General features: G+C 37.3%; 1 long non-coding RNA gene across 2 annotated transcripts in view; it reads left to right on the top strand.

The window, feature by feature from the left end:
- Positions 1-3,270: 3,270 nt before the first annotated feature.
- Positions 3,271-15,724, top strand: part of LOC147654590 (uncharacterized) — a 32,622-nt gene continuing 20,168 nt past the window's right edge. For both annotated transcript variants that reach the window (XR_015282708.1, XR_015282707.1), the window contains exon 1: positions 3,271-9,153. This is a non-coding gene — a long non-coding RNA (uncharacterized LOC147654590). The remainder of the gene's footprint in view (positions 9,154-15,724) is intronic.

The raw sequence follows: 15,724 nt of genomic DNA, 5'->3' as shown, positions 1-15,724 counted from the left end.
ACTTGAGGGATACTGTAACAGGCAAACTGTGATGACCTTGGACTGATTCAGCACTGAGCTTTTTAATTTGAATATATAATATTGTCTTGGAATACATATTCCAGAAAGGACAAAATGGACCCCAGCAATAATTTTTCTTTTTGCTTTACTCAACTATCTTGTAATTTGTAACTAGTATACTAATTCCAAAATTAATTCTAGCTCTCTAAATAATGTTTTATCTGCACATATTTGAAGAATGCTTCAGAGGCACAAAATATTAACCAGGGTTGAAATTACAGAATTACAGGCTGTACCAGAATATTACTCCAAAACTACTCTTCTCCCTATTAAGAGTTTTCTCTAAATCTACACAGATGAAACGTTGCTTAAATTAGTATATTTAATTTGCTTTTGCATTAAGATCTTCAAGTATTTCAAAAATAGATTTTAATCATTCCCTTCCTTGTCATGGTGAAAAGAAAATGTTGCTGTATTCATTTCTACATTAGTATTCTAAAAGAAAGAGACTTGAAGGATTTGGTCTTTTCTATATTGTGGACAAATCAGAAACTTACTGGTGACAGTCATGTCTTAGTCCAAACATGGTACAACTTCTGACATAGCTATAGAATATTTTCTTGGGTTTTTACATTACTGTGTTCATATTTATAATTGTTATTATACACAGCATTTGAGTTTAATCTTGCTTCTGATATGCAGTAATGTACCAGGTTTCTGTTGTTTTGGTTTTTTATTACTAAGAAATTATTTGTGCTTCTCTTTCTCAATACTTCATTCTCAAGCAAGCTGGACCAGCCTAGAAAAGAGATTTACAGCTTTAAGCCTGGAAAGTAGGAACAGGACAGGATCAGGCTTTAGGCTCCTTTTCTTACTGTTAGACCTGAAAAAGGTTCCCATCCTTACAGAATGTACAGCCTGTCCACTTCTGATGTTTATAAGCCTCCAAATTTCTGTTCCTGCACTAAGCTGTGTGGTTTGCAGTGGAGAGATGGCCAAGTGCTGTGCAATGCCTGCCAGCACAGCCTGGAAAGTCTCAGATCCAATTCCTTCCAAAGGCTCTGTCCCTTGATTCCAAGGGGATTTTAGGCAAACTACTCTGTCTCATTCTCCATAAGACAGAGATTGATCTTCCTATACAAAGAACTTTGTTACCTATGGTCACAAAGCCTGGCAAAAGAGTTAATAACTTTAATGGAATTATTCAAATTGATTTTATCAGAATTCTTGGTCTGAATTGTCACCACTATCACAGAAAAGTCTCCCCAGATCCACCCCTGACCTTCCCATATGAACAATTGTAAATCACCCTTCAGAGTTTGGGTATTTTGTGATGGACACAAATTGAGGGAAGTGCTGGCTGACCGACATTATTATTCATGGGAACCTGCTATAATTAAGCTTGGCAAAGAAAGTATTAGCAACCCATCTCTTTAGAAACTCAGAAATTCCTCTATTATTTTACTTCTGGTTTGAAATAGACTTTAGTAGTTAATGAGTCTGGAAAGTAAGAGTAAAATCCTCTTAACTTCTGTGGAGTTCTGTGGTAATTTAATGTAATAAATTTTTTTTTCTTTTAAAATAAATTCGAAACTTACCAAAAAAAGCACTTCATGCACAGTTTTGAGGAAAAAAATAATACTTTTAGAATTTTGAAGCTTCTCTTGGATAAGTTCTGTAGATTTCAGGTTTTCACTTGAGACTTGTAAAGTAAAAATATGATCACTGTTGCATAAAAATTTGAGACAACTTCCAGTTTGTTTGTTTGAGGTTTTTTGCCAGGTGTAATGAACCTTCCTGTAGTCAGTCACTACAAAAAGAATTTATATTGCATCTCAATGCTTTCGACTGAAATCTTATAGTGCTCTTGGGTTTAGGTAAAGAACAACTAATACGTTTCAGATACTGAGTGGGTCAGAGAATAAAAATATTCCCTTTAAAAGAGCTTCCAAGTTATTTTCTCATAATATATTTTTAAGGAGCTCCATAATGATTGTGAAAATTTTCTTGTTTAATTTTTCTTTTTTCTCTCTACAAGGATTTTTATTGTAATTCTTCTCAAGTCAAACCCCATTTTTCCAACTGATATTTATGATTTCAAATGAATTAATTTTTACAAATAAAATTAGGAAAATAAAATAATTGTTGAATAACTCTAATTTTATTCATAAGCCTAAATGACAGGACCAGAATATTATTTGTCCATTTAAAAAACTGGATGATTTCTTTGAGTTCTAATAGATTTTGTGCACTTTCAGTTGTTTTTCAACGTCAGCAAATATATCTTCTTTTCCTTTTCCATTAAGTAACAAGTAATCTTAGAAGTACTGCACAGTAGGAAGCAACCTTACAGAAAATGAAATAGGCCTCACAGCAAGTACACAGAATTATTTGGAATAAAATACAGCATGGTTTGATGAACGGAGATTTGACCTAGATTGGGCTTGAAGAACTCTTACTGTGGTAGCTGGCCTTCTAAGTAATCTTAATCAAGCCTTATTACTTCTGCTTTCCTTTTTCAGTTTTTCTTCTATTCTTGTCTTAAGGTCAGGGGCACAGACTGACTCTATGTCTCTACAGTATTTAGCACAGTAAGGCTTTAATCACAAATAGCTTGCAAAAACATCTATATTTATCTTTACAATCAAATGATTTATTCATGTTTGGTCTAGACGAATCATACAGTTACTCCTGCATGATGAACAGATATAAAATATAGGAGTTCTTCAAATTCATTATTCTCAGGATGGTCTGTAATTGTGTACTTATCACTAGCAAGAATGAATATTTTATACTTGCAAGCACTTTAAGTGCACCCCTTCACTTGCTAAAATACTGTGGTTCACGTAAACTCAGCTGATACCAAAACATGGATATTATAATGGGCATGCTGCACCAGGATCCCAATGTCCAGGGAATTTATTTAACTTCTGGTGTTAAATATTCTGCATTTGTAAATCTTACAAGGTATTTCTTCCTAATGTATAAGGAAAGAGATAAAGGATTTTGTACTGATGCAAGGAGATGCCATGGGCAGCAGTTTTAAATCCCACAGTGAGTGCACGGAGTTAGCAGAAATGTCAATAGGAGCTCCATAAAGCAGAATGCCACCAGTGTTCTCATTGAAGGATAGGAAAGGGGAAATGAGTTTTTGAAAATAGTCATAAATAATAAAAAATGGTTGGCCTATAGCATTTTTCTTAAATTAACAAGAAGAACTTGAACCCAGTATAAAGTGCCTCAAAGAAAACCTGTCCAGTCTTGAGGGATGGGGGTTTTGATCAGGATAGATCAAGTGTGTGAACAATTTTCAGATGCGTAATTTATTTCCTGTTTTGAAAGAAATTGCTTAGCTTTGAACAGTTTGTCAGGAACATTATCAAGTTTTTTAAGATTGTTCCGGGAGTTCAGCAGGAAGAAAGCAATACATTCCTAGCAGATCCCTTCCAAACTAAAATACAATTTCATAAAATATTCAGCATCTTTGTGGGCTTATATTTATACTTATAGGAACCCATTCTCCTAGGATAAGGAACTGAATCTGTTGCATATGTAATGAAGCCATAGGTAATCATGGTCATAACTGAGGGCAGAACCCATCCTTCCTTGCATGAAGCTCTTGTGGGGAACAAAAACACAAGGAGCTCTGCAGCATGCTAGAATTATTATTCAAATTTATGAGCCAGTCACCAAATGACAGCTCCCATGTAGGCTAGAAAAACATTCATGGCACCTCTAAAAGCAGGACCTTTCAGTCACAGATGCTTTGGGTTTGCTTTTGAATCCTGCCACAGCTCTTACACCCCATTCCTTTGTGGTGTCTGGGAGCACTGCACTAGTCCCACATCCCTACCCCAGCTGACCCAGGAAGGCTTAAATAGTCTGATCACTCTCTGCCCAAAGAACAGAGGGAGACTTCAAAAGAAGAGGCTAGATCACTGGGAAAACAAATTAAAAAAAAAAAAAAAAAACACAAAGAAAAAAACCAAAACCAAGCCAGAAAACCCAACAAACAAAAAAACAAAACCCCCCCAAGCAAAACAAAATAAAACAAACAAACAGAAACAAAATAAACAACAACAAAAAAAAAAACTTACAAAAAAAGCAGAAAATCTGAGAAATCTGTGAGGGGACAAAAAGGAGAGAATTCATTCCAGTCTGGTGCTTGGTAAATATGAGCAACTGCTCCTCAGACTGGAGGCAAGGAAGTCCAGCCAGATCACACTAGACTATGACCAGATGCACAGTACTGGGTGAATCACTTCCATTCTGTTTCCTTTGCTAGTCTTTTCTTTACTATTTTTCATCAGATCCAGACTTTACAACTGAAATGTCTGAGAAGTGCTATAAAAAATATTTTAATGAAGCTTTCCTCCCCAGCAATGTGCCACCAGCAATTACCTGCTGTGCTTCAGTGTTCAGGTCTTGGGCTTTATCATCTGGGTAGGAGCAGGCATCCAGCATCACCCATCACCCACCTCTGCTGGGGGATCTCCCCTTGGGGGAGCCAGTTTGCATCAAACCAGAGGCAGAGAAGCAAGAGTCATGGAGACTCTGGTGATGCTCTGGGGGGTTAAGCTTTGGTGTGAGGATAAATCCAAATGAAGGTGAGAAGATAAACACTCAGCCTGATATACCTGTAAAGGTGATGGAGGCCCTCAAAGGCTTCCAAGGTGAGCAGAGAGATTCTTGTTTGTAACAATGAATGAACAGCTCAGGTGAGAGGACCTTGAAAGATCATCTGGTCCAACTTCTTGTGGCAAAAGGACCCAATATTATCCAGCACCCCATCCAATCACATCTTCAAAACTTCAGCAATGGGGTCTCTATCCCACCCCTAGGGAGGTTGCTCCAGTTTCCAGTTTTTCACCCCACTGTCTGTGTGAGGTAGTCAGGCTTTTTTTTTTTTTTTTGTTTACTGCTTCACTATATGCTTATAATGCACATCTCTCTGGGGTGTCCAAGTCTGGATCCCACTATTATCAAGTCTTCAGAGTAAATATTTTTTCTCAGCATGGATCTGTGCTAATAAAATAGAGTTCTGGTTTCATCTAGGTCCCATAGCTGTTTCTGTAATACAAATAATCACAAATACAAGATTGAGATTCTCAGAAGGGGTTGGAAAAATAGGTTTAAGGCAGTAAAACTCATGTAAATAATGTAAAATAAGGCAGCCTGGAAATATGTGAGGAAAATGGTGAAGAATGAGGTAAGTAAAGGTGGTAGAATGTTATAAGAAGAAAAAAAAGCCCAAACAGGTATTTTTATAAGAGAATGACATTTGAAGACAGGAAGCTTTACACACGTTTCTCCCTGACAGATCCCTTCTGATGAAGAATGGAAACCAGAAAGATTTGGTATGGCTTTGCCAGTAACTTAACCAGAAAAATATCATTTTAGGAAAACAAAATTATAAACAGGAGGCATAGAATAAACCTAAAGGTATGGTCACATAGAAAAGGAGATTTGTTTTGGAAAGAAATAGTAAACTGGCATATGGAGTAACATGCAGTGAAATATTTAGTTACAGCATCCTATTTTTGAAAACTGTGCTAAATTATAAAGTAAAAACTAGAAAAAATTGACATAATAATTTATTGATAGTGTAAGAAAGTTATTTTCAGTCCACCCATGGTTGTGTGAAGGTGGGTGCATTTGCCAGCTAGTAATGAGAAACGCTAATAATTCAAAGGAAGATAGATGTGAAAGAGAGACATGAGAAGAAAACTAGAAATTCTTTAGGAAAGTTTATAGCTATTATTCATCCACACACTGAAAATTTTATAAATTGTTCTCTGTATAATGTAAACATGACCATCTGCCAGAGATAACCTGCTTTTCCTACAAATCTATGTATCAGCTTGAGATGTGAGAGAACACAACATATTTGTAAGAAAAATCTCTACCATGAGAGAAAATCTATATATGTGTGAGTGTAGGTGCATACACAGATCTAAACACGTGTTGTTGTCATGCTTCTTTTTTTAATATTTACTTTTATACAGGCATTACTCGCACAAAATTGTGTTATTGTCTTCTGAACCTTTAGAAAGTGCATTTCCTGGGAGGGCACAAGGGGATCAAGAGAGATATGTAGGAAGTAAAATTGCAGAAAGGAGACAGACGTCATTAATCCATCGATCTGGCTGCCTGGGTCTGCCTTCTCTGCATTGCTGACTCCCTGGCAGGCTCGAGCCAGGTAGCGTAGGAAGGGCTAATGCAATCTGACTCAAGATCAATACTAACATGGTCTTAGATGCACTGTTTGTGCTTGCCAGGGTACTAGTTTGGAGACGCCACTGGATTATGTTTTACACCTTTTTAGCATCTAACAAGCATTCTGGGCCTCTAACAGAAACCAAACACAATTATCAGAAGGCAGAGAAAGGCTGGAGGGCTTGGTGATGTTGTGATAACAGAGTGAACCTTTGACCTCTCAGTTAATAGTCTAAACCTTGCTTAAATTAAAGAGGGCTAAAGCCTGCACTGACTTTTACCTTTTAGAGTCTCATGGAAACAAACAATCCTGCGGGAATTCACGCATTTCTAAAATATGGTCTTCAAACTGAAAAGCAATTAGAAATGAACTGGGATTCTAAACCCTGTTCCTGTGATCAGTTTAGGCACGCAGGCACACAGCAAGTGGCGTCAGTCATGTTTGCGAGCAAACTCCACAGGGATGCTGCGACTGCAGGCTTCATCTTCCCGTCCTCAAAGAGACCTGCCCAGCTGGTGCCACAAGCTGTTGGAAGGCAGAGTGGGATGGTACTGCTGCCATCCATCCTCTGTGTGAGCTGTGGATAAAGGTCTCCTGCCCCTGAAAGCAAACCCAGGTCTCTCCAAAAGCACTGAATCCATCTGACGAACAGAACAATCTAAACCAACTTAGAATCATTTAGTGGCTCTGATATCTGTTCACTGCAGAGATTCAGAGTTACAGCTCCCATTTCAGCTACAGGATGCCACATAGGCATTATGGCAGGCAATAATTTCATATAGCATATTTATACAGAGCCATTTAAGCTCCCTCAAAGGATTTCATGTGTGAGACATAGGCAAGCATTATTTCATTCACTAGCACAATGAAGTCACCCATTCATCTGAAACGCTCTTCTGCACTTCCAGTATGTTAATCTCTAAGCAAAATTTAAAAAAAAAAAAAAAAAGAAAAATGCCGGGAAACCTTAGGAAAAAAGGACATGAAATGTAGAATCCACAAAAGACAAAGATAACAGACTTGTTTACTTCCAAGTGCTTTCTGATAGTATGGGAAAAATTCATCTCTAAAGGAAAAAAACCTTCAAAATTTATGTTCCCTCTGACAATCTGACAAGATTGTCTGCTTTGCTTATGTGCATTTCCCAGTCCTCTTTCTGATTTTTAAATTATTCAAAGCAGCTTTTATCAGTTCAGACACTTGAGAAAATCTGCCCTGTTCAGGTTTTCTCTTAAGTTTATTTGGAGATCAAATGGCCAAAGTGCATGGACAGAAGCCCTCCTTCAGATTAATCCAGAATGCCTTTATCCCCACAGAGATTCTGGTGAAATTTGCCATCCCCATTGACTCAAACAGACCAGATTTGATGTAGGAAATTAGCTGCTAACATTGTTTTTTGCTGTGGAAGAAGTCTTCATTTGCCATGCTGCTAGAAAAAGAGAACTCGATTCAGCATCAAAGAACCCCTGTCAAGGACACAGAACTATCATACCATGTGCTGTGGCAAAATGCAGGAAGGTTATTACCCAGTCTTCTGGGTTTGCCTTAATTGAATTTTTGGTAAGGAAAAAAAATCAACCACGGAAGTGATCATCTCCATAGAAATACTACAACTTCCTTCGTGCCTGACAGAACCAATTAGAGAAGCTGAACACGCCTCTATAAACCATATTTAAAAGGGGAGAAAAACAGGGAAAGTTCTGGTTTTATTTCCTGTTTTTTTGCAGTGAGGGACCCTGACCCCCCGTCCCCCATCCTCTCGGCGAAGGTCGGGCCGGGCCCAGGCGGCCTGGCTGGGATAGGGGTGAAGGGATGAAGGAATGGAGGGATGAAGGGATGAAGGGATGAAGGGATGAAGACATGAAGGAATGAAGGGAGCCGGGCCGCCTCCGCTGGGCTCTGGGCCGGGCCGGGCGGCTCCGCTAAGCCGGGCCTGGCTGGGCTGCCGTGGAACTGCTGAAAATCCACCCCCTGAGCCCGGTGCAGCCAGCGCCGGGCCGAGCCCCCTGCGGGCACCGCGGGAAACCGTGCGGCTAAACCCAGAGGCGGCTCCGCAGGAAAACAGTCCCGCGGCTGCAATTGAAGGCCACAGGGGCCGGAAAAGCGGCCAGAGCGGGCCCCGCCATCCCGGCCCAGCCCATGAGCGGCAGGAGCCGAAATAACACCGTGGGCAGCTCCACGGCCGCCGCCCGGCACAGACCATGGGCCCAAAAGCGAAAGGCTATTTCCTAATGCAAGGCCCGGGTAAGATTATCTCTTTCAGTGCTGTAAAATTCCATCTGAAAGTAGCTAAACGTGGGGGCACCGCTTCTCCCAAATCAGAGAAAAGGAAAGGTGAAGGCACGTGAAGAGAACACAGAGACACAAATGCCAGTGAAGATAGAAAATTCAAAGCCTAGATGGGAGGAGAATGAGGAGACGCCTTAGTCTTGGGCAGAAAAATCTTTTGTGAAGCTGTGGTGAAGATACAGCCCATACATCAGACTCTTTTTCCCTGTAACTCATGGAATGCATTGAGGGAATGTAGTGTTCTAACTACAGCCATGAGCAGAGGCACCAGTGCTGAAGCAAGCAGATGCTAAGTAGCTGTGATTTGATAAGAAGCTTGAATAGAGAGAGATGAGAGAAATGAGAAACCTTGCCCCAGGGACAGAAGAAAAAAACCTTTGTTCCTGGAGATGGATGAATTTTTGTTAGAACAGCTCATCCTTAAAATTGGACCCCAATAAACTGAGATGACCCAATTTGGCAGTAGTGGGAAGACTACCAAAGGTGGGAGGGACTTAACAATTGTAGATTTCTGGGCAGCTGCTATTCATGAAAATTAAAACCACGAGAGAACTGTTTCATGTGGAAAGGTCTCCATAGCATGGAAAGAGAAATACCTCTCCCTGAGTGAACTGAAGAACATTTTACAGGTGGTAAACTGACTGAAAGTAAGTTTTGTCTCTTTACGTTGTCAGGGGGGAAAGAGTTGAGGGGAGAAGTGTTCTGAATGTTTATTCTGATTTCTTACTACTTTTCTTTTGTTCTGTTGATAAAGCTTTCTTTATACCCTTTAAAGTTTTGAGCCTGTTTTGCCCTCCTCCTAATCCTAATCTCATAGCAGAAAATGAGTAGATAATGTTAGTGGGTACACTGGCATCTGGCCAGCACTCAACCCACCACATTAATTGGTGCCATGACTCAGACTGGTGAACCTAAACCACTACACCCAGGAAAAACAGAATTAGGTTCACCAGAATCACTACATGGATTAAAAAAAAAAAAAAAAATTAAAATGTTTGTCCGAAAGTACACAATTGTTTACACATATTGTTTCTTCCCCTGTTGTGACTGACTTTGAAATCAACATTTCCTAATTCTTTCCTGTCTAAAAAAGTGTTACTAGAGATGCAAAGAAACAAGCATGAAGTACTGATGAGTCTGAGGTAACATGGAGACCTATGCTGCTGATTTTCCTTGTAACAGAAGATGTGCTTGATTTAAAGAATATTAATTTTTAATGAAAATAATAAAATGTTGTACGTATTCTACGCAGTTCTGGCATTCACAGATACCAAGTTTGCCCAGCACAAGCAAGGCAGCTTTGTTTCTCTTTAGAGCTCAGGAAGACGAAGGTCAGATAAATCAGAATATGGAACATTTGGTTCCTCATTGGCCTCCCTGGTGCTTTTTCCTCTCAGTGCATTTCATTTTCTTGGCAAATGTCTGTGACATACCAGTAAGTCATTTTAACTCTTCTTCATGCCCTACTATTTCTGTTTCAAGATCATTAATAAAACAGCAGCTTGGAAGGTGGCACAACAGGCATTCTAGTATGTGAGCAGGTAGGGTGGCTGTCTGATGGGGTATTTTTCTGTACTATTAGCATAGTCAGACTTCAGCCTCATAAATAAGTAGAATATAGTCTATAGAGGGTTTCATATATATATATATATATATATATATATGTATGTATGTATGTATATATTTATATATATATATAAAGAAAAAAGCACAGTATGCTTCTCAATGACTAGCTATGTGCTATTGAATCATCTATTAGAGAAACTTTACCCTGGAAGTTCAGGTCTTATAATTTTAAAGTTTTAAAATTAAACCCCCTCCAGCTAGCCCAGCATAAACAATTAGTTGCTTCCTGTTAAACTCCATATCTGTAACAGTACATTTTGAATGTTTCATAAGGTACACTAAGGGACATCATTAGTATGTGAATTTCTTTCACAAAGATCACAATGAGGGCTTTAGGAAGAGAATGCACATATCCAGGGAAGATTGGCAGACGGAACGTCGCAAGCTGCTCGTGCTGAGTCGATTCAGAATCAAGTGAAAGCATTTGAGCCATTTAACTCTACTTCTTTTGATCCTCAAATCTCTGCCTTCACATAATCTTATGAGTACAGTTTTCTAAACCCAATTTAATATCCTATCTTGATATTCCCTACTGGGTCTTTGGATTATTTCTTTAACTGTTTTTTCTTCTTTTCTATTTTCCTTTTTTAACTTTTATGATTTTTTTTTTTTCTGTGTGTGTATGTGTGTGTGTTATTCTAATATGAAAGCATTTGACTTTTTTGCCTTTTAATCCATTTGCTTCTGCCACAGTTCAGGGGTATCCACCATACAGTTTATTTCCTCATCTATCATTATAGGCAAGTTTAATGCTGCTTCTGATCAGCTTCATTGACTGCTGCATCCAGGAGGCTTTACTTGAAATAGCATGAAATGCACACCTCTTCCTCATTGATTCCTAGCTCAGAACCCAAATCTGAAACTTGATATCTAAGAATATTTACCCCACACACAACCTTTAGTCACACAAAGAGATTCTGGGGGCCTCAACAGAAATCTCTACCTGCAGATAAATCTTGAACTTAGAGTAATCAATATTGGAATTCCAATAATGGATTAAAAATAAGATCTGATGAGGAAAAAATAAATTGAAGCCTTTTAGCAATTAGGTTGAATTAATGCCATAGCAGGACAAATAATTTGCTTTAGCTTTGCTCCTAAGTAGCAAGGATAATATTTGAAACAGCAGAAAAATTCAAATACTAAAGGTTATCCAGGTTCTCTAAATTTGCACACTTAATTGTCATGATGAAAAGCAGCTAGTGTTTCTTCAAAGGACAGAAATGTATGGTTATCATATAACGTTTTCTGTCTTATTCTGCATGGACTCAGGTAATCATGAAATCTATGTGTAATTTTTGAGAGTCACAAATCAGTAACTTCACGTCAGGAATTGTTCTACTCAAATGCTATAGCAAGTTTTTTAACAATTCATTTGCCCCAAAAGAAATAAAGTAGTTATTTATCAGTAACAATTCACACTTTTTCAAATAAATTAATATGTGGTAAAATCTGACCCACTTTATGGTGGAACTTTCCCTCGATAGAAAGTTCCAATGAGGAACGGAGCAATGCAATGCTCCATGAAGCCTCTGTCAGCTGTGTTTTTCTTCTGTGCAATTCATCACTGTTTCCCACTTTTAATGACTTTGGATTTATCTATGACATGAGTGGACCTATAATAACAATCTCAATAGTAAGTCACAGCTTTTCCTGTTTTTGGTAGAAGTTTTCTATGGTCACCCTTATTTCAAAATAAGTTTGCTTTTATATAAATTTAGCTAAATAGGAAGGGAATCAGATTTAAGTTATATCAAAATAGGTCACTTAGGATGAAATAATAGGGTCAGCACACCAACTTTAAACAAAATAATGAAGGATGTGAAAAATAGTTGATATATTAATTGACTTCCATTCAACACACAGTGTTTTATGGCAGAAGTAGCAAGTGAAGGCTATTTTTACAATGCCTGCCTTGATAGTAGGAAATCAAAAGTAGGGAGAAAGGCACTGTAGAAGGAACTGGGAAGGGAAGATTCCTAATGTGCAGCACAAGAGTCACAACACAAATTAGTGTCATTATATACATATAAATATATGGATCTATAGCTATATTCATACTACTGAATCTATCCCAAAGGGTGCAATATTAAGCAAGACTTCAGTTTAGTTACACTCAACAGGATTCCTCTCTTGCTTTTGTAGTTATGTCTAGGTTTATGATTTGCAATATCCAGTAGGAATATCAGCATGTTTTAGTACCAAGTCCTGATTATGCTAATGGAAGAATATCTAAGCTCAGGCAGGCTTGGTTTAGGTATTGATCTTATTGACCTTTATTTTCTTGAAATTTCAATTAATTCTATTTTTTTCTTAATGTTTCAGATTTTTTTTTTTTGAGTTTCTGGTTGCTGAAAGCTCATGCACCTCGAGTCAGCAAGTGCTTTACAGATTTTTTATTAATTATTTTAAATGTATCGGTTTAAAATATAACTTTGTGATACTGGATCACATTATATATATTATGTTGCACACACTATTGTAGAAAATTTTAGAAACAATAAATTGCATATTTTCATTGCTCTGTATGCATAAATAAAAATTGACATTTCCTGGGGGAGTTCTTCAGCCAGGGATCCCACTATGTTAAATGAAGCCACAGATTACCGACATTTTAGTCCATCTTAAAGCAAATACTTCAGCATCCATCATGAATCTGTGACACTAAAACATAAAATTGTCTTTTAGTCAGCAAAGAGAAAGCTTATGAAACCCAGGAATTACTGTTCTGCATTTATTATTGCTTTTTCAAGTTTCATCATTATTTTCTTTCAAAAGTGAATGTTCCTAAATTCTTAAGTTAACAAAAAATACTGATTTCAGTCTCAACTAGTACAGCATTGATAAAGTTAAGTCCCTTGTAAACCAGTTGCATGCTTTATTTTACAAAAATAAAAATTGACGATGGAAGTGTGTCTTCTTTGTTGGTTTTTTTTTGTTGGGGTTTTTAATTATGTGCAATTGTTGGACTCAGTGTGTTCAAAACTCATTATACTTCAGGAAAAAAAAAAAATATTGAGAGAAATTTCTTGTTTCATCAGTGTCCTGATGAGACTTTGGTATAGTAAGAACATTTAAAATGTCTTTTTGGAAACAATCTAATTTAAGATAATTTTATTACTGTAGAGAACAGGTAAAACTAGTTCTGAGTAGCAGAAATTAAGCAGAGAGGTAAAAAACCCAATATTGCTGCTGTCCACTTATATGTAGAAGTCTGGCCAAACCCAGGAAAATAATGACATACAACAGAATGAATGTTCTCAGTGCCAAAACTCAGTCTAAATACCGTGCACAAACTGTAGGTCTGTGTGACTCCAAGTCTTTCCAGCTCTGAAAGTAAAACTCATTTATTTGATAAGAGATTCCCATAGAACTTCTTTTTGATTTTCTGCTAGGTTCAGGAGAAAGAGAAAAGGAAAAGTGGGGGGAAAAAACACCCAATTATTGTTACTTGTCACTTGTAAAATTAATGGCTGCTTTCCCCCCAAAAAAATTTCCTAGAAGCAGAATCTCCTACTACGTAATTTATTACACTACATGCAGGGGCAGTAGCTGCTGAAAAGAAACAAATCACTGGGATATTGATAAGCAGGGTGTGAGAGGAGAAACAATGATACTAAAGAAATGAAATCTGCTTGAAAGCTGATAGCAAGAAATGAAGAACTAAAATACTGCCTTGGAAAACTGAAACATGGGACTGGAAGAAATCACCTAGATCATTGAAACTGGTTCTTTGCAGTTGTGTACATTCATTGCCTCATGCAACTTTGGCCAGCTCATCACTGTAGCTCTAAACCAAGTGATTTGTCTATGGACAGCTAATATAGACAGGGAGAAGGGAAAAGGCAGTGAGGAAGCAGCCTGAAGTAAAAAAGGTCTTGGAGTCCTGAGTTCCAAGAGCCAGAACTCCAAACACATCCTCACCCACTGAAAGAAATCACAGCAACTTACAGATAAATCCAGGCCATAAGGAAGGAAATGAAAGCAGTACAAATGTCAGACAGCCAGTGACATGAAAAGGAGATAGCAAGAGTAGTATTCATATCCATATTCCTGAAATAACCAATAATTTCCCAGGAGAAAACCCCAACAGGCTATAGGAATACAGAATACACTAATATCTTTAGCTACTGCTTAATTCACATGTATCAGTGTTTAGAGCATTTTAATAATGCCTGAAATAAAGGAAAAACTAGTGCTGATTGTCACATATGATACAGTAAACATCTATATGTTTCAATAAATAGAAATGTAAGTACAGTAAATAGATATTTTATAAAGCAAAGCATATGACAGAGTGAATCAAATTATAATTTTTATTCTATTAGCTGTGGGGAAACCTCAGTGTAAAAAGAGGAGGAAGGAGAAGAATAAGGAGAATATTCAACTTCTTTGGCAAGTGGGGTCATTTTTACAAACATAACCAAGTAAAGGGAAAATAAAAATACCTTTCCTGAAGAAATTTCATTGTAACAGTACTTAAGGCTTTTTTTTAATTTTTGCATGGAAGAAAATAATAAGGTGAAAACCAGAAATTCTCAGCAAAACAAAATTTTCCATGTGAAATATTTTATTTTCAGGTGAGATGTTTTCTCTGAGCCAGTTCATCATTAAACATCATCACCCATGACTGCAGAACTTGCTGTGGTTCAGAAAGGCTGTGGTTCAAGAGCCTTTTAGCCGAGATCTTGGCTGTAACCTGTGTCACCCTGCTCTGCTGTGAGTCAGCTGGCAGTGGAGGTTTCCTGTGTGAGATGCCTGCCTGTCTATACTGTTAGCTGTATCTCTATATATTATAGTTTTAAACTATATCATTATGTTCTATCTAAATTAAAATAAGGTATCCACAAGAGACTTACCACAAATGAAAAATTATTTATGTGTTATCAGCCAAACAAGACTATCAGCTTTAGACTGCAATTTAATCTGTTTCATAGTCTCAAGCAAATTTCTCTGAAGATATTTGAAAAAATCCTGAATTGTCTGAGCTATGACATTCTTGGATTCTTGCAACAGCTTATATGGTCTTTCAAATTCTGTAGCTTTTTATTATCCTTAAAGTTGCCATTATATTTAAAATGCCATTAAATCCAGGCAATGTTTCCAAGTTAAGCCTTTTCTCTGTCTCAATTGTCCTCCCTTTAAAAATTAAGTTAGTATCTTTCAAGTTATTAACACTGTCAATATCTTCCTTTCTGCAATAAAAGTATTTAATATTAAAAATTAGTAAAACTGTTATCGAAACTTTCTACCTCTTCACAGCTAGATTCACAATAAAAAGAAATGTGAAAAGCCAAACTGACCCATTAACACTTCAAAAGACTAGGCAGTGCCAACATGCCAATATATGTCACTCAGTCATTTCCCATTTATTAATTACAATGACAAATCCTCAACAGAGGATTAAAAAGAGGAAACTTTTGATAAACTGTTAAACAAAATCTTTTAAACGTTTTTGTTTCTTAATATTTTAATCTCTGGTTTTAATTTGAGCTAATCTAATTTCTCATTTTATTGAAAACAAAAAAATATAATTTTTTCAATGAAGCAACCCGCAGTTATGCTAAGTAAATCAGCTCTTTATGTTCAACT

This window comes from Cyanistes caeruleus, chromosome 2, assembly GCF_971803275.1.
Source record: "Cyanistes caeruleus chromosome 2, bCyaCae1.hap1.1, whole genome shotgun sequence".
NCBI classification, from domain to species: domain Eukaryota; kingdom Metazoa; phylum Chordata; class Aves; order Passeriformes; family Paridae; genus Cyanistes; species Cyanistes caeruleus.
This window is presented reverse-complemented; position numbering and strand designations above follow the sequence as displayed.